Here is a 24492-nt window from a genome sequence, read left to right as displayed (position 1 = left end):
TTCGTTTTTTTTTGTGTGAGGATTTTTTTTTTAGTAGCTCTGCAAAACAATAAAAGATCCAGCATTAAAGAGATGTCATCCACTTCTCTGGGAATGACTAGTGATTAACTACAGGTACAGCGATCAAGTAAAGAATAATGTGGACTTCAGTAATTTGGTTTATAACATTCACTGAAGGGTCCCTGAGCTGGGAAGCAGGAGTCTCAGAAGAGGGATAAAAAGAGCAAGAGGACAGGGAGAAAAGGATGAGGAAGGAGAAGACAAATGAGAAAGTGGAAATGGAAAAGAGAGAGGGGCATATTCTTAAAGAATGGAACCAGAGAGCCCAGCTCATACTGAGCCTTCAACAGCCCCAGCCTGCCCAGTTTTTGAAGCCGTGCTGTTAAGGCTGCCAAGCCCAAAATTTGATTCCTGCCTTGACATTATGTAATTTAAAATATCCCTTGGCGGCAACTTCCCCATCCCCATCAGCTCTCTAAAACCAGGACTACAGCTCTCTGTAAATTGCAGCTGCAGGGCTGAGCTAAACAACAACTCTGTTGTCATGTGTGCATAAGACATGAGCATACACGTCATGCTGTTCGGTCTGGCTGGTGCTGTTTGCGTGACTCAGTAGGAGATGTAAACTGAGACGATTCCTGCTGTCTCTGAGCTCCAGAGGGTAGGAAAGATGTCTGTTTCAATCTTCTGTGAGCCTACAAGAGTGGGACTAAGAGGGAGAGCAGCAGGTCACTGCTCATGCATCCTCATGTGCACAGCAAAGACCCTGAACATGTTGGATTTCTCATTGCTGGGTCGCCCAGTTTAGCAGCTGACTTTATAAGCCAATTGCAGACCCCAGTAACAAGTATGATGAGTTACCTTATTGCCCGGGGGACATTTTAAAACAGAAAAAGTCAAGTAAGAGAAGTTGTGTTTGGGACCTCTGAACCTTGACATTGTCTTTTTAATCACTGTGTAGATGCCTTGATCGTTGCAGACAAAGCCTTCTCTTGTTCCTGCTTGTATCCTGAACAATGGTGAAGAGGCAATTTGGAGTAAGATTCATCAACTGTTGATAAACCTAACTATCCTGTGCATTAATGTGACATGCACAGAGGGAATATGGAAAATGAAAAGGAACATTCTGCCTCAGCCTGAACAATGAAATAACTTTGCAGTACTTCAGAATAACATCAAATTCTATGAGCAGGAGGGCTGAGCCCACATAATAGGAGACAATTCTGTATAAGATCCTATAACAGGTGAAGACAATAGTGGTCTTACCTGCATGAGAAGCATGAGAGCAAGTCTGAGAATGGTTTTCAGCATGGAGCTGTGTGTTATTCTAGGTCCACATACAACATATCAGGGAATCAGTATTTGACCTGCACGGGGGCAGTGGGTAAAGGCCTAATAGTGGTGGTTTGGGGTGTTATCCTTTTTGGAGATATTTTAATAGATGTGTCTCATTTGGTACATTCCTGAGAGAGAGAATTGTTCCTCTGAGGTCTTATGATGAACTTGGGATTGTCAGCCTTGCAGGGGTGATTGACAAGTGGGCTGGAGTGGGTGAACTCTATCAGACACAGGAAAATGCTTCTTACCTCCCACCGTTTTCAATGTGGGCACTGGAGGGGACTTTCTGTAGGTCTGGCTGTAAGCATGTATGCCATCGGTTAAAAGAGACATGGTGTGGAAGACAGTTTTGATCACAGAGGGAGGATGTGTGCTGTGTGCTGAAAATGATCCCGTTACTTGTATTTATCTTGTCTGCGTGCAGCTGGAAGGTGTGACAATTGTGGAGTCCAGACCTGCAGAACCCACCTGGCACCAAGTGCCCGCTGTAAGCTCCAAAGTAACCTTGCACAAATGATGTTGTTCTGTGAGCACCAAACACTCTTCAGAATAAAAAGGAACCATCTGAGCAACTTTCTGAGCCAGAACAAAAAATGCTTGAGGCTCCCCCCTGTAAGAGGGTGAAGCAAAGGAACTTTTCTGCCACATGTCTGGCTCTTATTTCTGACTGATATGTAGAACTGGATGTATTTGCATAACAGAGACAGGGCTGGCTGCAAAAGACAGACAAGTGAATCAGCTGCAAAGGGGACTGAACTATGTCCAAAAATCTCCCAGACAAAATAAATACTAAGAGAAGAAGGAATGTCTTGTGGTTAAGGCACCGCACTGGGAATCAGGAAAATTGGGTTCAGTTTCCAGTTCTGTCACTGAATTTCTGTGTGGCCTTGGGCGAGTTACTTAATCTTGGTGTGCCTGCGTTTCCCCACTTGTCAAAAGGGGCTAATGCTCCCATACCTTATCTGAGGTTTTGTGCCAAATCCATAAATATATGTAAGTGCTCTGATATTGTAAAAAATATAGACTAGGGCAAAGTTACAGCTGTGCCCTAGGTTGCTGTGCTGGAAGGAGGCAGTCACAAAATTTGGTCTGAGGCACTGGGGAGCACAATTAGGGATGCAGCAGTCATGACCAAATATGTGCATGTACCTGAGCAGGGTCATGATGAGGTGTTATCCCTGTGCCTGAACAAGAGAGTGCAAGCTATCCCTTTGTACAGATAGAATAAGCTCTGCTGTTTGTCATGCCTCACCCAGTACAAAATAATTATGAAGCCTTACAAAGGTCCAATGCCTCCTGACATCACCTTGTACTCCTCAACCTTCCCAGCCTGTCTCTGCCACATAAGAGGCATGATTTAGCCCATAATATACACAGCAACTTAATTCTCTCCTCCTCCTGAGTGCAAATATATCATAATTTAGGTTACTGCTCTGATAAATTTTATGATAAATTTTATCTTAGATTTGTTTCGCAGGATCTTCTCCAATCTTGGAATGCCAAAAGTAGATGGTCGGCGGAATGGCACCCCCTCAGGTAGTCCTTCCACATAGAAAACTTTTGGGTAGGATTCAAATAACGCAAATGGGACCTTGACAGGCTCTGGTTAGTTTTAGTAATCATGGACTTAGACTAGATACCCTCAGTTATTAGAGTAATTAATAATGTTACTGTAGCCAGATTTCTGGGAAATTTCCCTGCCCTGCAGGTACTAGAATGATCTGTTGTTATTGACAGTACATTTTCAGCAAGATTCTACTTTTACCTACCTTCATGCTTAGGTACAAGGAAGTCAACTGACCCATCCAAGGACACACAAGTGAGACAGTAACTCAGCTGGAAGTAGCACCCAAGATCCCCTGTCACCTCACTCGTGTGCTCTAACTACTAAAATGTGGTAAGTGCAGAATATTTCAAAAGTCTCCACGTTCTCATCTTGTCACTGTGACTTCCCTATGGAAGGAGAGGAAGAAAGGGATGCTTTATGTATAGGGAAACTTCCCCTTCTCCAGCAGCTGGCTTCCAAAAGGATCTTTTGATTAAAATGTAAAAACTGGGTTGCAAGTACAAACAGCCTTTCTAGTATCAGACTGCTTCCTAGTTCAGAGCTCTCTCATGGCTGCCAGCATGGGTGCACAGGAAGAGAGGACACAGGGAGCCCCTGCACAAAAGGCAGCCACATGTTTGTTTACATACAAACATGTATGTAATACTGCGGATCGCCTGGTGCTTGGAGGCATGGTCACTTTGAAAGATTCGCTGAGAGCACTCCATGCCTGGCTGAGCAAACAGGAAGGGGATTTTCAAAATTCCCAGAGAATTTAAAGGGCGGGTCTGACAGTTGTTCGCCTGAGGGCAGGGCAATAGAGTTCAAAGTGATGACCAGAGTGGCTAGAACAGGCATTGTGGGACACTTCTGGAGGCTGATCAGAGCGCATTAATAGACCAGGGCATCCACACTGGCGCCACGGCACTCCAGCTGGGGCGCAGCAAGCATTATGCTTCTCATGGAGGTGGATTACCGGGAGTGCTGCAGCCATGGAGTCCAGGCGCTCTACATGCCTTGCCAGATGCCTGGCGCTGCTTTAATGCACTCTAACTTCTAAGTGTAGCCATGCCCTGTGTGTGGATCGGGGAAGCAACCAGTGCTGTTCAACTTAGAGAGCAGATGACCATGATCCCATCTACCTCTGCACACCAGCAGGGCGGTGCTGGGAGCAGTGCTACATCTCTGCAACTCACCAGCTACTAAGGCACATTGTTCCCCTCACACATCACTTGCTCAGGCACTGAAGGTGCTCCCCTGGCTCTCAGAACCAGAATGTAGCTCCAATATTGTTACCAGTTTTAGGACACGTCAGACATGTGCAGTAAGTTTGTCAGGCACTAATAATAGATAATAATGTGTACTTTTTTGTCAGTCTACAATTGAGGACTCTAAATAACCTTCAAAGATTCATTAAGTCACACATTTCGGTTCTGTGTTAGACAAATAGTAGTATCTCCATTCTGCAGATGGAGAAACTGAGGTACGGCAAGTTTAAATGACTCTCCCCAGGTCATGTAACAAGTCAGTGGACGAGCCAGGAATAGATCCAGAAATTCTGAATCCCACTCTCCTGTTTGAATACAACCAATATAAACAAATGCCCCAGAATTATTTAATTCACTCTCAGTCAAAGTCTAATCCTGTGAATTCAGTGGAAGTTGGAGATGCTTAGCACCTAGCAGGATCAGGCTCACAGAGAGGAGAAAAATTCAAGTACTGAGCTTTGTGATGCTTAAACGAAAGGCACTAGGTAAGAGCAAAGTGATATCATTTTATTAATTATTATTATTATTAATAATCAGTTTTTCCTTTCTTTTTATTTAAGCACCGACAATGGCACCTTGCCTTGTCCCTTGGTCTTAAGGGAAAGGAAACACCACTGAGGTGAGTGAGGTATCAAAAAAAAAAAGGGTGGGAGAGAACAAATCTCTCTTCATGTAAAAGGCTGGGACTGTGACACAATCATTATAAAAACTGCTTTACAGCAGAATTACGTAACCAGTTACAAAAGGGATTATTGGACTTGCAGGTATTTTCATACTGAAGCCAACTGCTGAGTGTCTTTTTAATAAGTGAGTGACAAACACATCAGAACAAACCTTTGTTAATTGTCATCAGATTAAAAGTCTGGGGGTGGGGGGAGGGACACAAATAGCAATGCATGCTGAAATCCACATAATGTCTGTGCTGTGTAATCACTGTTCAGTAAGATACTTTCTGATCTTTATCTGAGGTTATAAATTGGCCCTGACTACACCCTTACAAATCAGTTTTGCCCCCACAACTTTCAGGTGTTACATAGCTGCTGCTAATGATTGTTCCTGGAGCATAGAGGTAAGAAGCCATCTTATTTAATAAAATCTTCCTTTCCTACTTCGTTAATGTCATTTAAGTGAGGGACAGTCTAAACTAATATAGGTAATAACGCAGCTCACATACATCTCTTAACAAGAAGACTGAGAATAGCAGAATGCTGTCCAGAAGCTTGTCTAAAATAATTAAAGTATAACACAATGTTATGGATTATTTTACCTTCTTCAGATAACAGCAGCCCAGGTCTGAGCTGGATATGCAGCTCTTCCTCTACCTTCCAATGTCACATAAGCTCTTGATTTGTATTGCAAACCACCAGTTCCTGTTATTCATTCTTCTCCACGTTCAGTCTAGTCAAACAAACCAATCTCTGGGATATGTGCATTGTACAGGATTTTTAGCCCAAACAGCAGTATGAGATAGGAACTCCTTTTTTTCTCTTAAGTCATTTGGCTCCTCCTACACTCAGAGAGGCAGTTGGACACTACTAAGAAGCCAGAGAAAGCAAGGGTGGGGTGGGGAGGTAGGTGGGTAAGAAGTCATACTAGGTGTGGTTGTATTTGTATTAGGCATGGGTGTTTGGATCGACCGTTTTGGTTCACCCCAAGAATCAGGCCAACCTGAAAGTTTGGATCTGAATCGTGCCGATGTTTGTTGAGAACTAGGGTTTGGTTGTGGCTCATCTCAGGTTTCTGAGTGTGTATGCCATGGGCCAGATCCTTCACCACATCTGAGGAGCACACAATACAAGGCAGCGCAAGGGGACTGCAAAGGTGCTGCAAAACTTGCTTTTGTGCTCTCCAAATCCTGGAGCTGCTGCATACACAATCAGACCCTTTCACCACATTAGAGCTGCCCCAGGGTTGAAAAGTTTCTTTATGGAGCCCAATTTCTTTTGTGATCAAGTGCTTTGCTGGATCAGGGCCTGAGTTTGCTCTGTACTCTGCATCTCCCAGCTTCCGCTGCTAGTTTTTGGTTACTGGTTCTGTGCTTGGTAAGAATACATTTCACTGTGGTACAGGTAGTCTGCTAGTGTGACACTTCTGTGCAGGGTTCTGTAGCAGTAGCTTGTTTGTTTTGCTTGTCCTAGTGATCGGGTGATTTAGGTGCTAGTGACTTGATCAATATTCAGTATGGGGCATATTAGTTTGTTTGTTCCACTGGCCAGGAGGGAAGTACTATTAAGTCTTTAGGAGTGATATTATTAAAAATGGATATTTTCTTTTGGATTTAGCTTTTAATCCTCTGGTGCACTGCAGGGGAAGGGAATGTTTGCTGTTTTGTCTGAGGTGACACCAGGCATATAGGAGTCATTTCTCAATGCTGACTAAGAGGAGAAAATAGACCCAGTTCTGCTCTGCAGCAGATTGACACCACTATGCAGAGTGAAGAGTAAAGGAATGTTTGAGACGCTTCAGGACTCAGCTCAAATCTGTGGGAGGAATAAGATGAGCTCCTTAGCACCACAGAGGAAGAGGGGAGGAGGATGGATCAGTGTAGCAGTGTGTCTTCCTGTTCTTCCCCCCCATGCAATAATAAACTCAGAGGCTTCAGCCACATTATACTTTATTGGCAATGTGAATTCTGGATTGAAAAAATATGCTGGAATGGTTTGCCACCTTCAGTACACAGCATCCTCAGGTATAAGTGTTACTGTCTGTACATGAATCATTGAACTAAACAACAAATATCAAAACCATTTGCAGATGCCCTTCAGCTCTTCAACTGTGTACAAGCAGTTTTGGTACAATTATTATTGATGTTAGGGAGCCAGTGCTAAAATGACAATTATCTCCCTCTCCTAAAAGCCCTTATTAATACTTTTGCACTTCTACAGTGTCTCCCATCAAAAGGTCTCAATGTGTTTTATAAACCTAATAATTAAGACACACAAATTCAGTGGAAACTGTTGCTCAGTGCGATTGATGTTCAGGCCCAATGTATCTCAAGTTGGGAATCCAAAATTTGAGGCACACAAAATCAGTGGTCACTTTTGAAAATGTTCGCCCAAATTATTTGCCCAGTGTCAACTGGAGACACATCTAGAGGCAATGTTAGTGGGCCCAAATGGGTGTCTATGAGGGTGAGTGAATACAAAATGAGGTAAATAGTGAAGGGCAAGAAGTAGGTGAAAGAAGATGAGAATTCAAATGGGTGTGAGGGGAGGCTACTTTAACTTACACCTGCACTCTCCCGTTCCTTTCTTTTTCTGTTACCCCTTCTCTTCTGGCTCCTCAGTGCATGTTACACCAGCCTATATTCCCTCCTACTCACTTACCAACTCACACCACCACTACATATTACATCTGAATTTGATCTAGTAAATCTGTAGGAGAGCTGGGAATAGAATCCATATTTCACAACCTTCTCCTTCCCATTCCTGAATCTAAGGGTATGTCTACACTATGAAATTAGGTTGAATTTATTTAAGTCGACATTTAGCCTCCAATTTTACAAAGTCGATGCTGCATGTCCCCACTATGCACATTCCATCGACGGAGCACATCCTCACTACCATGGCTAGCATCGGCTCACGGAGCAATGCACTGTGGGCAGCTATCCCACAGTTCCTGCTGCCTATTGGAATTCTGGGTTAGTCTCCCAATGCCTGATGTGACAAAAACATTTTTGCGGGTTTTTTTGGGTACATGTCGTAAGCCTTCCATGATACACTTGCCTCCTCCGTCCCTGAAAACAACGGCAAACAATCATTTTCTTGCCTAAGCCTGGATTACTGGTGTAGATGCCATAGCATGGCAAGCATGGACCCTGCTCAGCTGTACATTGTTGTTGTGAGTGTCGCAAACACCTCACGCATCGTCCTGTGGTATTTGCAGAGCTTAGCCAGGAGCCGCCGTGCAGAAGAATGTGATGCCATGCAAATAGCCATGCTGGAAGCCTTCGAATGGAGCAATTGGCAGATGCTGGTGGTGGCAGCCGAGCTTGTTGACACGGTGGAACGCCGCTACTGGGTCGGGGAAACAAGCACAGACTGGTGGGACCGCATCTTTATGCAGCTATGGGATGACGAGCAGTGGCTACATAACTTTCGAATGTGTAAGGCCACTTTCATGGAACTTTGCCAATTGCTTTCCCCAGCCCTGAAGCACAGCAATACTAAAATGAGATCTGCTCTGACAGTTGAGAAGCGAGTGGCGATAGCCCTATGGAAACTTGCAATGCCAGACCGCTGACAGACCAGTCAGTTGGGAATCAGTTTGGAGTGAGTAAATCTACCATGGGGACTGCTGTCATCCAAGTAGCCAGGGCAATCAATAGACTTCTGCTAAGAAGGGTAGTGACCCTGGGAAACGTGCAGGACATAGTGGATGGCTTTGCCGCGATGGGGTTCCCTAGTTGTGGTGGGGTGATAGACGGAACCCATATCTATCTTGGCACCAAACTACCTTGCTAAAGAGTACATAAACCGAAATGGGTACTTCTCAATGGTGTTGCAAGTGCTAGTGGATCACAAGGGCTGTTTCACCGACATCAGCGTGGGATGGTTGGGAAAGGTACATGACCCATGCATCTTTAGGAACTTTGGTCTCTTCAGAAAGCCGAAAGAAGGAACTTTCTTCCCAGACTGGAAAATTACTGTTGGTGACATTGAAATGCCAATAATTATCCTTGGAGACCCAGCCTACCCCTTGCTCCCATGGCTCATGAAGCCATATACAGGCAGCCTGGACAGCAGTAAGGAGCAGTTCAACCAAAGGCTGAGCAAGTGCAGAATGGTGGTAGAAATGTGCCTTTGGATGTTTAAAGGGGTGCTGGTGCAGTTTACTCACTAGGTTTTACCTCAGCGAAAGCAATATTCCCATTGTTGTTGCTGCTTGCTGTGTGCTCTATAATATCTGTGAAAGTAAGGCAGGAAAGTTTATGGTGGGGTTGGGGGTTGAGGCAGATCGCCTGGCTGCCAGTTATGAGGAGCCGGACCCAGGGCAATACAAAGAGCACATCGAGGTGCATTGCGTCTCCGAGAGGCTTTGAAAACCAGTTTCATGAATGACCCAACACTGATGTGACAGTTCTGTGTGTTGTTCCTTACCAAGCTGCCCCCTTTTTTGCATGTACTGCCTTGAAAACTAAACCTCCACCAACCACAGTGTGCACAGAGAATAAAGAGTCTGTTGTCCTCAAGCCATGCATTTTTATTATGCTAACAAACACTGAACAGAGACAGCAATGAATAGCAAATATAACCTGGGTCTAAGGGCCTGATAACATGGGGGGAGGGGCAAGGACACGTAGCTTATTACAATTGCATTGTCTAGCAATCAAAGCTATGGGAATGAGAGCCTTCTGCTCCATGAACCATCCCCTGGAGTTGAATTCAAGGGCTAACGGAGCTCCCTTCCCCTCCCCCCTGCATTCTAGGATGTCTGGGAGTGGAGGATATGGAACTTGGTGAGGAGGGCAGCTGGTTCATCATTGGGTGCAGCAGAACTCTAAGGTCTAGCTGCCTTTCCTGCACTTCAACCAGATGCCTCAACATGTCTGTTTGCTGCCCCATAAGCCATAACATCTCCTCTTGCATGTTACACTTTTGTTCCCTGCATGCTTTCCTCCCCTCTTGGTTGGTGCGCATGCTCTCCAACAGTGTAAGCCTCCATGCATTCAGCTGAGCCTTGTCAGTCTCAGAGGAACGCATCAAATCACAGAACATGTCTTCCCTTGTCTGCTTTTTTCACCTTCTAATCTGGGACAGCCTTTGTGCTAGTGTGGAGGACGCACCCACAGACAAGGTTGCAGCTGCAAGGAAACAAAAAACACAAGGGTAGCCTTACAGAACAGACATTGTTGAAAACAGCAGGTTAACCCTTACAGTGAATGAAACACTTCACAGCAGTAAATACATTCCCTGAGGTACACAGACACATTTTGTCCTTTAAAAGAAGCACCTACCAGTAAGGTACAATACATGGCAGAGCGCTGGGCAGCAGATTTTGGTTTGCAGGCAGACATGATAAGCACACATGAAAGAGTAGGTGGTGTCAGGGCACACCTGAGGACATTTTTTGGTGTGGAAACTCTTGGCACATAAACAGGCTTTTCCGGGGAGCACCCTTTGCGTAGCTGGACTGGCCACCACTGTATCCCAATTGTTTACCTCAGATTAAACATTAACCACAATTGCATTTAACCCCTGTAGTGTGATTACAAGTGTGCACTCACCAGGGGTGCCTTCCCCACCATCACGGTCCCACAACAGTAGGTCCTGGGAGGGGATTGGCTCCAGAGTTACGAAAAGGTCCTGGCTGTTGGGGAGAATGGATCCTTCACTTATCTGCTGCACATTCTCCTCCTCCTCATCATCATCAACAATGTCTCCTTGTTGTTCCGGTAGCCACCTGGGGCCCCTGGGAGGTATCCACAGAGAATGTTGGGGTACTGGTGGGGTCCCCGCCTAGAATCATATGCAGCTGCTCATAGAAGCGGCATGTCTGTGGCTCAGAACCAGAGCAACTGTTTGCCTCCCCTGTCTTCTGGTACGCTTGCCTAAGCTCCTTTATTTTCACGCAGCACTGCTGTGTCTCCCTAGTGTAGCCTTTGTCACCCATGCCCTGTGTGATTTTGGCACAGATATCAGCATTTCTTCTGCTGGTTTGGAGCTCTGCCTGCACAGACTCTTCTCCACACACAGTAATCAGATCCAATGTCTCCTGTATGCTCCATGCTGGAGCATGTTTGTGGCCCTGGGCAGGCATGGTCAGCTGTGCTGGTGAGCTCTCCACACTGATCAAACAGGAAATGAAATTCAAAAGTTCCGGGGGCTTTTCCTGTGTACCTGCATGAAGTGCAGTGGAGTTGAAAGTGCTATCAAGAGCGGTCACATTGGAGCACTCTGGGACATCTCCCGGAGTCCAATCCCATCGAATTACAGTGTTGTGTCTCCACTACTCCTAATTCAACCTGGGAAGGTGGACTCTAGCGCTACTCCTCTCGCTGAGGTGGAGTACAGGCATTGATTTTACAAACCGTTTGGGTCGGCGGAAAGAGCTTGGTAGTGTAGACATGAACATTATAAATTTGACCTAACGTGGCATATGTCGACCTAATGCTGTGTAGACCAGGCCTAAGATAATAGATTTTAGACTCATTGAATTTGGTGGGAGTTTTATTCTTGACTTAAAGAAAGATTAGATTGTCCCCTGCAGGGGAGAGACATGTGTTTATCATACTGAACAGAAGGGAATGGCAGGCAGGGAGGGAGAACATGAACACTGGACTTACTTCTTCCATTGCCTTTGCTAAATTAGTGTGAAATGCAGTTCCTTCTTTCTCACTGGTGATTCTACTACCGCTTGAATTCTGTTCAGTGTCCTTGATAAATATGAATTCTAAAGATAAGAGCTCTAAACAGCTTAAAGCTGTAAAAAGCACAATACTTGTTTGACCTTGAACAAAGACTTAGGTTTCTCCGCCTGAATAAAACTGTATTTAAGCTATTTCCATGGTATTCTGTGAAGTACACACCCTGAGTATTTTCACAGAATGAAGCAAAGATCCTGACTAAACACCCATTGAGACTGACTTTAACTATGAAACCTCTTGTAATCTATGCAGGAATATTTAGTACACCGGTAGTTTATTGCTAGAAGATTTATTTCACAATGGTCCCAGGTGAATTTTCCCTCTTCTCATGAGCAGGGACCACCCATATAAATCTGTGCGTTAGGTTTCCCATTGCTCTTATGTGGAGGCTAGAAATGGACCTGAATCATGAAATATGGCTCCAGAACTGAACCCATGTTTTCCCAATGTTCAGAGCTATTGGAATCTGAAATTTTTGTTATTTGCATATCTTAGTAGAATTGCATATTCACTTAACATTTTAAATGATCGGAAAAACCTGAGAGGTCTTGAGCAAAGAATTTAAATCAGTGTTTTCAGCCACTGGTGTATGTAACAGGACAGTGTATGTAACAGGACTGGTGGTTCTGGCTTTTGTGGTAGTCTAGGCTCTTCTCTTCACTTTGGAGATCTAGGAGACCCTTCTGCAGAAAACAGCATGGAAGGGTCACTCTCAGGATAAATTCCATGAACAATGGAGGTTTGAAGTTGTGATGTTTTATCCTGTCAGCTATATGCGTAACAACGACTATTAGGCCTGAGAGAGGCATAAAACCTAAAAATCGTTGCAAAGAAGTAAGTTCAGGTAGGTAGTAATCTAGCCAAGTGGTTACAGAATGCAGTAGTGGGCTCAGCTGTACACGTGTCTGAGCTAAACAAAACCATCATTGCAATAGCGGTGGCTACGTTCACTGACCATGAAACTGTAGGAATCCTATTGCAGTTACCCAGATGGGCTCTGTTCCTGGTGATAAAATATGGCCATTCTACTTTTCCCTAGAGCACCTGTTCGCTGCTTTGCAAGGTTTGAATGATGTAGGAAGGATTGGCAGTATATTCCATAGTGTTTCCGTGATTAATGTATGATCGAAGTTCTGGACAGGGCCAACAAGCAGGTTGGTACCAAGGCAAAGGGACTTACAGTGAGAGGAAAGACATGCCAAGGGACAAGCGGAAAGGCTCATGCTGACTTCACAGCTTTTGGACAGGATAACTGCGTGGGAGCAGGCACCCGCTTTGCCGTTTCTTGAACAGCAGTTAAGGGAGAAAGACAGAGTACAATAGAGAGACTGGTTTGAGCAGCTGCTGTGTCTAATAGCCACAAGAGTTCAGGCTCTTGCTGCGCCTGCACCACAGAGTACCCTTGCCTGTATTCCAGGAACAGCTTGGACAACTCCATTGCCCATGCAGTCTGCCCCTGTGAGTGGCTGGACAGGGCAAACGTGCCCCATGGAGTCCTCAGTGTTGAACCCAGTGCTGAACCCCTGCCTTGTGGATATATGCCTCCACCCTGGGCCCTGGCTTCAAGTGCAGAGCAAACTTGGAAGGAAGGGAAAGGAAAGGGGGTGGGAGCAGGGCCGTCCTTACCCATACACAAAGCACGCAGCTGCGTAGGGCACCAGGAAATATGGGGCACCACATTTCCTGGTGCTGCTCCAGCTCCAGCCCCAGCCCTGCCTCTTCCCACCCCTTCCCCAAAGCCCCCTCCCCAAAGTCCCTGCTCCTGCTCTGCCCCAACTCCGCCTCCACTCCCCTGAGGACTCCAGAAGCGGTCGGGCCTGCCCTCGCTGGTAAGTAGAGCGACGCAGCCCCAGCCTGCTCTGCTCCCAGCCACACCATCAGTGAGTGCTGTGGGGCGGTTCCCCGCTTCCCCCAAGCCTGGGAGCCAGGGGAGCAGAGCAGGCTGGGGCTGGGTCATTCCACTTCCCACCAGTCTGTGCTTGTTGCCCTGCTCCAGAAGTGCTGGAGTAGGTAGAGGGCATCAGCAGCTATACCGAGTGTTATGAGCAGCATCAGCCAGTTCAAGTCTGCCATGTCTGTGTCCTCCTCCTCCTCCATCATTAGCTCTGTCAGGTGCCTACGGTGGGTAGGAAAATGCCACCAAACTGCTTACCAGTATCTCATGGAAGCTCTGCCTGCATTCTGAAACAGGAACCAAAGGCCAAGCTCAAGAAGTTCTTGAAATGGCAGCTCCTCCATGTTGCTGGTTCCAGTTGCTGGGAGTATACATGCCAAAATGACGGCTCAGCAGGATGTGTTGGCATGTTACTTCCTATAATGGATGGTGTGGACAGTCAAGTTTTCCCACAGGGCACCAGGGTCAAAGGGCTAGCACAACTTTTCAAGAGTTCTGTAGGAAGTCTGGGATACAGTTGGATGCACTTGGGTCTGCATACTGCAGTTTAGATGCCAGAGCCCTGGGTTAAAAACTTCTTAACCTAGGGTTGGCCATGAATGTAAATGCTCAAGCCATGGGTTCTCAAACCCTGGGTCTGCTGACTTAAGTCCCACTACCCTTGGGCTTACATTGCAGCGTAGACATACCCTTTAAGAGAGAGCCTCCTCAGTGGTGATTTGGTTCTGATTAATGTACATGGAGGAGACAGAAGGCTTTGAAGTTGAGATATAGAAAGAGTTATTCATTCTGTTGGTTTACCATTCATGATGAACAGTTCATTGTCTCAATCCTAAAATAAGATGAGTGAGAACAGCTTGGGGAAGCTGACTGAGTAGCTGACCAGAGCTATGGCCAGCTCAATCAGTGCCCACCTGGCCCTGATAAGAGAGCTGGAGGCCAGGGGCTACAAATTCTCTCTCTAGCTATGGAGAGAGAAGGACCAGGCTGCCTGGGAGACAGGGTACTGGAAGCAGAGCAGGGCTGGGGAAAGACAAGAGGAGCTGGGGTACTCCAGCCTGGTAAACACCCAGGCTGCAGGCCTTGTTAAAGGCCAAAGCAGGTACTGGGGTTGCAGAGGTGCAGCCCGGGGTTAGGCAGAGGCAGCTGGTCCAACCCCCCTTGCAAATGATGAGAGGCCATTACACTGCAGTCTGCCCCAGAGAATGGGGGCAGATGGTGATGACTGGCAGTAGCCACTGAGGCAAGGTGGGGATAGAGGGTTGGGGGTTCCCCTGGGAGGGGAGACCCAGACCCTGGGGACTGCCGTGGGCAGAAACCCAGTATAAGGGGCACCAGGGTCTGGGAGGGACATGGGGCCTGAGGCAGGCGAGATGCCGGCCAGCAGGAGGTGCTCTGAGGCTGGAAAGAGCTAATTCCTGGATGACCAGTAGGAGGCTGTGCACCCGTGAGTCTTCGCTTTGCTACAATACCACTTCTACTTCTGGGGGAATTTGTGCATCACTGCGTGTGCACAGAATTCATGGCCCCACAGATTTCTTTGCTTCCCTGCAGAAAAATGATTTCTGATAGGGAAGCCACAAGAGCAGTCATGTGCCCCTCCTCTACACTGCAGGCAGGTCAGTCTGGGCACCCAGAGCAGCTGGTCGAGACATAAATCAGTATGGGGGGAGGGGGGATGAAGAGGGAGGGCTGGGCAGTCGTGTGTGTGTGTGTGTGAGAGAGAGAGACACACTTTGTCCCTCTCACTCGCTATTGCAGCATGTTTGGTGTGGAAGTGCAGGGCTTTGGGGGTGTTTCTGAGGAAGTAGGCACGGGGCAGGCTCTGTCCCCTCAGGCAGAGCAGAATGTAGCAGCCTGCCTGCTTAGTGAATTTTCCATTGTTCTTAGTGAATTCCCCCAGGAGTATAAAACAGGTATAAAAATTTTAAGGCTCCTTTAATTGCCAAAGTGGTGTAAAGGAGCCTTATTGCAAAGGACAGTGTGGCTTTATAAATGTTTATGGTGCTTTAGTGATTAGAACTGGTCTAAATTTTTGGACTGAAAAAAATTCCTATCAAAATATGCTTCATGAACTGTTTGCTACTGACCTTTCTGGAGATGGTCAGTAGCCAGTATAAATTTGTGAGCCTGAGTTCCCGGCCCTCATTTGCTCTTCAGTTGTGTATGATGTAACACTGAGCGTATGGCTGCATCTATTTGTTAACTAATAACTAGAAGTAAAGGGTCAGTACTAGTTACATTACTATTAGAAGGGGCTTGGGGATTTCCTCCAATGCTCCCCAGCCCCACTCTCCATCCATTTTATTGTAATTTAAATAAATTATCAAAATAATTGAAACCAGCGTGATGATATTGCGTAATTTTGACAAATAAAATATGCAGAATTTTAAAATATTGTATGCAGAATTTTTAATTTTTTGGTGCAGAATTCTCCTAGGAGTACACTTCATTTCCTAATCATGGAAAGTAGACTCTGCAGGCAGAGGAGTGACCTCAGGAGTGTCTCTCACTCCTGTATGTGGTGATTCATCAGCCAGTAATTTGATATATATTTGTACTGAATGTATTTGTAAGCAGTGTCAGGATGAGCTCCACCCTGACATCTGGTGGTGAGGTGTGGCAAGTTGTGGAAAAGAACTTCAGGGGCCGATCTCATTTGCATAGGCACACCCACCCCGCCTAGAATGAGGCCATAGCTGCCCAAATGGTCACTTTGGCTGCTGTGGGATCCCCAGTGTCTCTGTTATTGGGGCAGGAAGAATAAATTGTTATTACCCTGATTATGGGAACTGTGCTTGGAACTGTATTTGGCCTTTTGTTATGATGGAGGGACTCACCATCAACTCAGTAGCACTCGCTAGGCAAGGGTCATGGGTTCCAAAACTCTGTGAATGGAGAGAGGCTGGGGACAAATATTAATACTTGGTGGCATGGGCCCCTTGGTGAGGGCCTTACATGCTAATTGCACTTCCTCCTCTCTCCACTGTGGAATATCAGAGCTAATTTTGATTTCATTAGAAGTCTAGTTACAGGCTGCTGAGCTCACTTTGGGCTAATAGTGCACCAGCACTGAGGCTCCCCTACTACAAGCTGAATTCACCTAAGAGCTGAAATCACTGAGGGTTGTGTTAAGTAGGGGGGGAGCCTGAAGATATGTCGTGGAGCAGTTTGTGGGACGGCTGGAGTGCCTTGTGGACAGGCTGGTGGAGCAGTTCATAGGATGGCGGGAGCTGCTGGTGGGACGTGGAGCAGTTCATGGGACAGTGGGAGCTGCGTGTGGGCTGCTGAGCGAAGCAGTTTGTGGGGCAGCTGGCGGAGTGGAGTGAAGGCCTATGGAGCTGTGGGGCGGTCAGCTTCAGATCATGTAAGGTGCCTCTTACCTCCACCCCCATCTCCACCCAGGTTGGGAGGTAAAGCTCTGTAGAAAAACCTTTGAACTCTGGGGCTGCCCTGACCAGGGACAGAGACTTTTGGGTCATTGGACTTTTGGGACTTGGGGTGATTTGGGGTTGCTGGACTCAAGAACAAAAGGGAAAGGGCATGCCCCAATTTGCTTGGGGTGGGTTTTTTGCTCATGGGTTGTGTTATGAATCCTGTTGGTGGTGTTTTCCCCAACATAATGCCACATTGTTTCTCTCTGTTATTAAAAGGCTTTTTGGTACACTCAGACTAGGTGCTTGCGAGAAGGGAAGTATTGCCTCTTGGAGGCGCCCAGCGGGGGTGGTATATGTTTGTCCCAGGTCACTGGGTGGGGGCTCGAGCCGGTTTGCATTGTGTTATTGGAATGGATCCCCTAGATATTGAACCTGGCCCTTGTTGCTGCCAACTCTGACAGGCAGAAGGGTTACATATTGAAAATAAAATCCAGTTGTTGGAAAGAAACTGGGTTCAAAGAAACGCTGCATGGTCTGAAGAGGTCCAAAGCTGAACATGATTTAAAAACAGGACATGCAGACATCCTGAAACGCTGCCTTCCAAAGCAAGGAAGCACATGGTCAAAATGGAGACTGGGTGATGTTGCTGGGTGATGCAGTAATAATAGATCTAGGGAGCTAAATGTCTGCAGTCACAGGAATGATTGTCTTCAACTGTTGAGAATTGTTACCATGTGCTGTTAAAAGCATTTGTGTCATATAATTCATGGCAGAGAGAGCTGCATTTCCATGGTAGGTGAATTTGTTTCCTGTGTAATTTGTAAAGAGCTTTGGATGAAAGTTGTACATTGTTGTTTTCTTTGGCAATATGGGTTTTGGAATGATTCTAGCACCCGGTACTGTATATCTTTTTAAATATACCAGGTGAATGCTAAAACAATGAAGAAATGCAGATAATGAAAGGGCCAAATAAACATCATTCAATCATAAAGCAGCACTAAAGGCTTTGAGAATGACCTGACCTGAGTTACACTAATATACGTAACTGACTCCCTCATTCCAAGTATTAAGATGAAAAATCTTATCAGGAATTTGCATCAGCTATTTTTCCTCTGAGAGACTTGCTGTGCTCTGTATTAGTGTCACAGCTTCTGCTGTTTGTTTATTCAGTTAACAGTTATAAAAATGTATGGAAACACATGAAACATTTGCTTTTTGGACAGGCAGCTTTGTGCGGTACTACTGCCTGAATTATCTTTTCCCCTCTTCTGGTCCATTCCATAGCCCAAAATAAACATTTTCATGAGAAAATGTTGGGGATAAAAGAAAAAATCCCTAGACTGTTTAAACTTGTATGAATTCCATTTTGAATTCCTTTGGCATGTAAGAGTTTTTGTACTCTACTAAAAGGCTTTTCTTGGATTATGACTTGTTTCAGTTTATAAGTGAAAGGTGGAGGGAACGCCCTCCATCTGGCTCCAAGAGAAATCACCTCTGATCAGATCCAGCTCAGCTTCTGACCATGTCAGGAGTTAGTTTTTGCTCTGCATGTTTAAATAACCACAAGGTTCTTAGTGTTGCAGCAAGTGATGGTAAGAAACATTAGGGAGAGGTGGGGGAGGGTATGAAGAATGGCAAAGTCATAACAACAAGATCACACAGTTACCCAATTTAAGGATGTGATTGTCACAATGACTCAATTAAAAGTGCTTTTTGATGCTTTTCTTCTTTAGTATGTGATGTTGTTCACTGACAAAAAACATTACTATAGAGCTAAGATTGCCCAGTGGTGTCTCATGCCCTTGCAGAACATTGAGTTCAGCAATTGAGTATAAACTTTTGAATACCAGGAAATACAGAGTTTAAGTAAATGCCCAGGTAACCTTAACTCTGACCCCCTGGGGCTGGCAATGGCCACTGGGAATTGTCTGCATGCAATCCAGATGCATTCACTGTGTTAGGTGTAGCCATATTGAATCAGGGAGGGATTAGTTGGAGCAGCTTGGCAGAGCTGTGATTGTGATAGGAGGTGATGGGGGGGCTGTCCCCCTTGTGGGATGTGTGTGATCAAAGGGAAAAGGTGCATGGGTACCTTGAGAGATCCAGTATGCCTCATTCAGTGCTGCATTAAGTAGGTTGTGTGAGTAGTGGGGCATAGGGGTCATCTTGCTGTGGGGATTGTTAGTAGATTGGGGGGAGATTAGTGTGGTCTGTGGGCTTAATGAAGGATAAGTGAAAGTATATAATTTTAGATGACATTGTGCACATATAAGGGGGAAAGGGCTGTAAAAAGTGGTTGAAGAGGTTATATGTGTTAAATGTGGTGGTGGTCTTTCCATGGAGTAGGCTGTATTTTCATGTGTAGAGCAGATGTAAGTAGCTCAAGTTCAGTACAATTCAAAGGCAGAGTGAGTATGTTCTGGGTCTTCTGAAGCATTGCTCTAAGAGGGCACAGTTAAGGTTGTATGGGTATGTGCCTTATCCCTGGTTTTTGGAAGTTTGAGTTTGAAATACCTCAATTCTTCATTTCCTGGTTTTTTAGACGTTTAAGTTTTGCTGAACTCCACATTCTGGAAGGGCACAAAATACCCCCAAGTTTTTTGTAAGTGAATTTTCTAGCTTTTTAAACAGTAAGAGGAGTGATGTTGGTAGGAATTAGTGGTTATTTAAGCAGTTATTGTTATCATGTAGATTTGCAGTTAAGATGCTACTGTAGCCAACTAATAATGATAATACCTAGTTCTTTTCATCAGTAGATTGTAGAGAACTTTACCATTGAGGGAAACATAATTATCCCTGTTGTACAGATGGGGAAACTGAGACACAGGGCAGTGACATGACTTGGCCAAGGTTTCCCAGAAGGCTAGTGGCAGAGTCTGGTTACAGTAATTTTAGGCATGTGAGAGAAGAGTGGTCTGTGTGTGTGTGTCTCTCTCCACCCCTCTCCGCCATCCACAACACATGGCAGTCAGGGGCTGGGCTACCATTTTCAGCTCATCCCATCCCATTAAGCCATTAACTTTTAGAAGCAGGGTGTGCACCAAAAAAAAGCTGGTAGTATTTCTGAACTTTAAGAAATGCTTTTTTCTGTGGGTTGTGTCTTGAGAACCTTTTGCTCATATGTCCCCAAATTTAGTTCACTCCCCCTAACCCAAAACCCCGAGGCACACCAAATTTCAAGACAATCCAAGTTAGCATTCAAATTTTAGCGGACTAAGATGACTCCAACCTTGAAAAAGAAAAGTCTTCTCATTCTTCACAGTAGCAGTTGCAGAGCTATTGCTCGTGCTTTGCTATAATAGTATGTGGAATTAATCATCCGCAACTGCTATGTTATATCCAGATCCTCAGCACAGCATAACCTTAATTCCTAGAAGGCTCTGAAATGACTCATTCATTGCAATGGTAAATTCTGACTTGAATTAGAACACCCTATGAACATGAATGCACCCTGAAACAATACCTCTGAGACATGCAAACTGCTCCAATCATCTCAAGGTGTTCTCATTCCCCCTCCTCAGTACTAGTGCTTCGGAGACTGTGATATGCTTCAAGCATGTACATTCTGAACTCCTTGCCTTGGTCTCAGCAATAGGGTTTTGATGCATGCTCCCAGCATGTCTGTTCTCAGCTTCTCAACCAGAGGGGCAGGGCTTCCCCAGATGCTGGCCCACATGTAGGGCAGGGAGAGGAGCTCAGACACTTTCAGAGACATGGGGCCGCCCAGAACCCACATGGGGATTCAGAGAAGGGCAAGGATCCCAGCTCTTACATGAGGTGGCAGAAGAAGGGGCTTCCTAGATCCCACATGAGATGGCAGGGAATGGAGACCCTCCTGAAACTGAGTGTACATTCCCTCCCCTCCAACTCCCCCTAATCTCCAATGCCTGTCCCTGAGCTGAGCCCTTCAGTGCCTCTCCCCTATCACCCATCCCTATAATTCCCCTCTCCTCACTGCAACCCAAGCTCCTATTCCCCCCACTCCTCCACCCCCTAATTCCCCTGTCTTTCCAGCAAGCATTCACGTGTCATTTATTTTCTTTAAAAAATAGCTTGAGCATCTTCTAAACTGCTTCTGTAATCAGATTACATTTCCCCAAAATTAAACAAACAAAACAGCCACATCTGACAAAGGCAGACTGTAGCAACATGCTTACTTGGGATCTCTCTCTCTATTTGGTCCCCATCATCATAGCATATGTGGATGCTTCTCTGTCTCTCAGTTGCTGAGATGGGTGATTGGGAAGAGATCCTGTTTTATTCACTAGAGAATGGTGGGGATGCCCAATTCTTGGATCGCTTTGGGATGTTGCGTGAGGGGCTCTCTCCCCTTACCATTTTGGGGGGAGTGGGGAGGGAGATGAAGGCAAGTATTTGGCTAAATGGGCCTTAATGTCATCCTTCTAGTTCACGTTTGGGTCCTGTTAAAAATCTTTCCCAGCTGAGCACCAAACAAGCTCTTGCCTCTAGTTTAACATACTGAAGGATATAAGTTAGATTTCCATATGTGATGCCATCCCTGGGAAGGGGGCACGATTGTGGAGCTGTAAAAAAATGAGAATTGGTGTAGTAAGTCCTTATAGTGTCCGAAGTTCCTAAATGACATAGGGAATACCTTTGTGGAGAGCTTCTAAAAGCCAACAGTCACAGGAGGCTAATTTGGACTGGGTAAGGCTGTATCAACATTGCATTGTGTTCTTATCAAGGGCTGGAACCTACAAACTCCTGAGCACTCTGACTTCAGATCTGACAAAGCACTTAATCCCTAGCCCCACTAAACAAACAGTTCTCACAGCAGGTTCAAAGCCAGAAGACTTGTTGTCCTTGTTCAGCAGCTTAGAATCATACTTATTGATCAGGCAATATGAAAAAGTGATGTGTTTTGGGGGCTTTATATCTTGGGCAATGCAATTTTGTATCAGCTGTTTTGATAATCAGCCTCAATAGAACTACAGGTTTCAGAGTAGCAGCCGTGTTAGTCTGTATCCTCCCAAAAAAAAAAAAAAAAAAGGAGTACTTGTGGCACCTTAGAGACTAACAAATTTATTTGGGCATAAGCTTTCGTGAGCTACAGCTCACTTCATCAGATGCATGCAGTGGAAAATACAGTAGGACAATTTTATATACATGCATCCGATGAAGTGAGCTGTAGCTCACGAAAGCTTATGCTCAAATAAATTTGTTAGTCTCTAAGCCCTGGTCTACACTAGGACTTTAGGTCGAATTTAGCAGCATTAAATCGATGTAAACCTGCACCCGTCCACACGATGAAGCCCTTTATTTTGACTTAAAGGGCTCTTAAAATCGATTTCCTTACTCCACCCCTGACAAGTGGATTAGCGCTTAAATCGGCCTTGCCGGGTCGAATTTGGGGTACTGTGGACACAATTCGACGGTATTGACCTCCGGGAGCTATCCCAGAGTGCTCCATTTTGACCGCTCTGGACAGCACTCTCAACTCAGATGCACTGGCCAGGTAGACAGGAAAAGAACCGCGAACTTTTGAATCTCATTTCCTGTTTGGCCAGCGTGGCAAGCTGCAGGTGACCATGCAGAGCTCATCAGCAGAGGTGACCATGATGGAGTCCCAGAATCACAAAAGAGCTCCAGCATGGACCGAACGGGAGGTACGGGATCTGATCGCTGTATGGGGAGAGGAATCCGTGCTATCAGAACTCCGTTCCAGTTTGAGAAATGCCAAAACCTTTGTCAAAATCTCCCAGGGCATGAAGGACAGAGGCCATAACAGGGACCCAAAGCAGTGCCGCGTGAAACTGAAGGAGCTGAGGCAAGCCTACCAGAAAACCAGGGAGGCGAACGGCCGCTCCGGGTCAGAGCCCCAAACATGCTGCTTCTATGATGAGCTGCATGCCATTTTAGGGGGTTCAGCCACCACTACCCCAGCCATGTTGTTTGACTCCTTCAATGGAGATGGAGGCAATACGGAAGCAGGTTTTGGGGACGAAGAAGATGATGATAGCTCACAGCAAGCAAGCGGAGAAACCGGTTTTCCCGACAGCCAGGAACTGTTTCTCACCCTGGACCTGGAGCCAGTACCCCCCGAACCCACCCCAGGCTGCCTCCTGGACCCAGCAGGCGGAGAAGGGACCTCCGGTGAGTGTACCTGTTAAAATACTACACATGGTTTAAAAGCAAGCATGTGAAAGGATTACTTTGCCCTGGCATTCACGGCTCTCCTGGATATACTCCCAAAGCCTTTGCAAAAGGTTTCTGGGGAGGGCAGACTTATTGCGTCCTCCATGGTAGGACACTTTACCACTCCAGGCCAGTAACACGTACTCGGGAATCATTGTACAACAAAGCATTGCAGTGTATGTTTGCTGGCGTTCAAACAACATCCGTTCTTTATCTCTCTGTGTTATCCTCAGGAGAGTGAGATATAATCCATGGTCACCTGGTTGAAATAGGGTGCTTTTCTTCAGGGGACACTCAGAGGGGCCCATTCCTGCTGGGCTGTTTGCCTGCGGCTGAACAGAAATGTTTCCCGCTGTTAGCCACAGGGAGGTGGGAGGGTTGAGGGGGTAGCCACGCGGTGGGGGGAGGCAAAATGCGACCTTGTAACAAAAGCACATGTGCTATGTATGTAATGTTAACAGCAAGGTTTACCCTGAAAGAGTGTAGCCAGTGTTTTATAAAATGTGTCTTTTTAAATACCGCTGTCCCTTTTTTTTTTTCCTCCACCAGCTGCATGTGTTTCAATGATCACAGGATCTTCTCCTTCCCAGAGGCTAGTGAAGATTAGAAAGAAAAAAAACCGCACTCGAGATGAAATGTTCTCCGAGCTCATGCTGTCCTCCCACACTGACAGAGCACAGACGAATGCGTGGAGGCAAATAATGTCAGACTGCAGGAAAGCACAAAATGACCGGGAGGAGAGGTGGCGGGCTGAAGAGAGGGCTGAAGCTGAAAGGTGGCGGCAGCGTGATGAGAGGAAGCAGGATTCAATGCTGAGGCTGCTGGAGGACCAAACCGGTATGCTCCAGTGTATGGTTGAGCTGCAGCAAAGGCAGCTGGAGCACAGACTGCCACTACAGCCCCTGTGTAACCAACCGCCCTCCTCCCCAAGTTCCATAGCCTCCACACCCAGACGCCCAAGAACGCGGTGGGGGGGCCACTGGCCAACCAGCCACTCCGCCACAGAGGATTGCCCCAAAAAAAGAAGGCTGTCATTCAATAAATTTTAAAGTTGTAAACTTTTAAAGTGCTGTGTGGCATTTTCCTTCCCTCCTCCGCCACCCCTCCTGGGCTACCTTGGTAGTCATCCCCCTATTTGTGTGATGAATGAATAAAGAATGCATGAATGTGAAGCAACAATGACTTTATTGCCTCTGCAAGCAGTGATTGAAGGGAGGAGGAGAGGGTGGTTAGCTTACAGGGAAGTAGAGTGAACCAAGGGGCGGGGGGTTTCATCAAGGAGAAACAAACAGAACTTTCACACCGTAGCCTGGCCAGTCATGAAACTGGTTTTCAAAGCCTCTCTGATGCGTACCGCGCCCTCCTGTGCTCTTCTCACCGCCCTGGTGTCTGGCTGCGTGTAACCAGCAGCCAGGCGATTTGCCTCAACCTCCCACCCCGCCATAAACGTCTCCCCCTTACTCTCACAGATATTGTGGAGCACACAGCAAGCAGTAATAACAGTGGGAATATTGGTTTTGCTGAGGTCTAAGCGAGTCAGTAAACTG

The 24492-nt window shown here is 46.1% G+C and overlaps 1 long non-coding RNA gene and 1 pseudogene across 1 annotated transcript; one reads left to right on the top strand and one right to left on the bottom strand.

Moving 5' to 3' along the window:
• Positions 1-2458: 2458 nt before the first annotated feature.
• LOC141987716 (uncharacterized) lies at positions 2459-23954 on the top strand. The gene is made up of 4 exons (XR_012639608.1): positions 2459-2874; positions 3120-3235; positions 4713-4771; positions 23495-23954. It is a non-coding gene; the product is annotated as an uncharacterized LOC141987716 (long non-coding RNA).
• Positions 9413-10911, bottom strand: LOC141987904 (uncharacterized; annotated as a pseudogene).
• Positions 23955-24492: the final 538 nt, after the last annotated feature.

The sequence above is a fragment of the Natator depressus genome, chromosome 5, assembly GCF_965152275.1.
Source record: "Natator depressus isolate rNatDep1 chromosome 5, rNatDep2.hap1, whole genome shotgun sequence".
NCBI classification, from domain to species: Eukaryota; Metazoa; Chordata; order Testudines; family Cheloniidae; genus Natator; species Natator depressus.
Note: the sequence above shows the minus strand (reverse complement) of the source record. Positions and strands in the feature narration are given on the sequence as shown.